This window comes from Hypanus sabinus, unplaced genomic scaffold, assembly GCF_030144855.1.
Source record: "Hypanus sabinus isolate sHypSab1 unplaced genomic scaffold, sHypSab1.hap1 scaffold_117, whole genome shotgun sequence".
Lineage (NCBI taxonomy): Eukaryota > Metazoa > Chordata > Chondrichthyes > Myliobatiformes > Dasyatidae > Hypanus > Hypanus sabinus.
In genome coordinates this window covers 497501-500006 of record NW_026779229.1, presented here as the reverse complement: position 1 = coordinate 500006, position 2506 = coordinate 497501, and the positions used below count along the sequence as shown (strand labels likewise).

Here is a 2506-nt window from a genome sequence, read left to right as displayed (position 1 = left end):
GAGTGGGTTGATCATCGGTACACGGAACCACAACGAACGTCTGTGGCTGTCACTTCGTATAATCCATAGGAGTGGATTGTGGAATATCTTGTGTTAACCCTTGCCTGGGCATGTTGTGTGGCAACCCCTGGAAAACGGTATTCCTGTGACAGGTCACTTTCGCTGATAACTCGTATGTGGACGGATTCAACGGATAAGAACTTCGACGGCGATTATTTTGAAGTAATGCCCTTTTCTCTACGTTTCACCCTGGATCACAAATATCTCTGTCCCACCATTCGTGTATTACTGAACATTCCTACTTTACCATCTCAGGAATCTAAGCTTTGTCCCCTCAGGCTCGATAGTCTGGGAATTATATTTACACATATATACACTTAACACTGTCAACTTTCCTTTATTTCATTAAGTTACTATACACTAATAAAGAGAATGGTTTTAACATCAAAACCAGACTCCGCTGTGAACTCTATTGCTGCTGGTTCGTTTCTAAAACGTTGCAGCTCATAACACAGTTTTATAAAACTAGTTAGACCACATCTGGAGTGTTTCATACAGTTCTGGTCTCCCCCATTCTCGGAAGGATGTCGTGGCTTTGGACTGGGCGCAGAAGAGGTTTACCAGGACACTGCCTGGACTAGAGGGCATGAGCTATAACGAGAGGCTGGACAAACGTGTTGTTTTCTCCAGAGCGGCGCAGGCTGGGGTGAGACTGGATTGACGTTTATAAGATTACGAGAGGAATAGATCGAGTGGACAGACGATATATTTTTCCTGGGGGTTGAAATGTCTAATACATTTAAGGTGAGAGGAGATGTGAGCGGCAAGTTCGCTTCTTTCCGCAGACTAATGTGTAGTTGGAGTCTCTGCCTGGCGGGGGGTGTCACCAATCCCGACACGTGATCTCGTTTGCCCCTCCCATTTAACCGCAGATGGGCTGCATCTGCGCGTCTGTTTCAGAGGCCCCGCCTCCCGATGATGTAACAATCTCATCGCGCATGTTCACAGTCTCCGGCTGGACGGTGTTATCCTCTCCGCTCAGAGTTGAAGTAGGTCGGCTGTGTGATCGGGAAAGACTTTCGTCTCTTCCGTCGGGATCACTGTCTGCGGGCCGAAGATATCACTTTCCCATCGGTGAGTATTGTGACCGATCCCGAGCGGGGAGATCCGATGTTGGCCGTGAGCCCCGAACTGAGGGCCAGGAATTCATTTGTTTCCCAACTATCTGGGCTCGTCAGAAATGTGTCAACTCCACTTAATCTGCATTGAACGATCCAAACCAGGAGCCCAGGCTGTCTGTTTCTGCAGAATTTAAATAGAAGTCCCGCCGACAGGTCACGTGAGACAGTGTGCCGCAGATTCGCCCCGCCCTCCGCTTTGTGATGCAAGGTCACGTGGTGTGATTTTGCCCACCGAGTCCCATTAACTTCCCGAACTCGCCCCGCTTCCAGAGGCTCCTCGCATTTGTCCTGGAGCTTTCTGGCTGTTGTGTCTTCTCCCGGACTGTGCTGGGTGAGAAAGGAGAACGTCCCAGGTTGTGGGAATCTTTGATTTCACTGCCTGCTTTACCGAGGACTGATCTGGATCCAAAGGACTGTGCAGATCCTCGCAGTTACCATGCAAAGCGTGAAGTGTCCGGATGAGAAATTCTCTATAGTGTGTTGATAAAAATTTGGTGAGGATCAAAGTATATATAACAAAGTGCTTGTTGTTTCTTCTATCTTTGTCATTTTTGTATAATTAATTCAGCAGCTGCGGTGTGTTCTGACGTCTCTGGACCGGCTTTTCCGTGTTTACAACAGTAGAAATAGACCCGTGAGTCTGGTGTTCAAACTGTGTGAGGGGACCCCTCACTGTCACCAGTTTGTCACTCGGTGGAAATCAGGCAGAATCTCAAGTTGCACTAAAAACTAAATGTTTGAAGTCATTCTGACGAAACGTCATTAACCTGAATTGTAAAGTTTGTTCCCCTTCCCGGAGCTGTTCCTTACCTGCTGAGTGTTTCTGGTAATTCCACTTTCTTTTTATTACATTTAACCTGGAAATGGAAATGACTCGATCTGTGAGAGTAGAACAGTAAAGAAAGCACAACTTTTCCCTATCAATTATCCTGGTACCAGTTTGTCTGTTATTCCTGGAAATGTGTTCAGTACAGTTGTTGCTAATGAGGTTCACATGAATAATCTCAGGAATGATCGGCTTTATGCATGAGGAGCATTTGATGGTTCTGGACCTGTGCTGGATGGAGTTCAGAGGGACGGTGGGGTTTGTGGAGGCGAGCTTTGGTTAAGTAAACCTACCGAATGCTGAACAGCCTGGATACAGTGGACATGGAGAGGATGTTTCCATTAGACGGAGAGTCTGTGATCTGACAGCACAGTCTCAGAATAAAGATGCTTCTCGTTAAAATTCAGTTGCGAATTTTTTTTTTGCCATTAGGTGTCCGAAGTGTGGAATTTGTTTCCACAGAGGTTGGTTGAGGCTGCGATTTGGGTATATTTATGAC

The 2506-nt window shown here is 46.6% G+C and overlaps 1 protein-coding gene across 1 annotated transcript in view; it reads left to right on the top strand.

Annotated features, from left to right (window-relative positions):
- The first annotated feature begins 891 nt into the window (after nucleotides 1-891).
- Nucleotides 892-2506, top strand: part of LOC132386471 (zinc finger protein 239-like) — a 21906-nt gene continuing 20291 nt past the window's right edge. Inside the window, exon 1 of the mRNA XM_059958770.1 lies at nucleotides 892-1134. The gene's annotated coding sequence lies outside the window, so the exon portion shown is untranslated. The remainder of the gene's footprint in view (nucleotides 1135-2506) is intronic.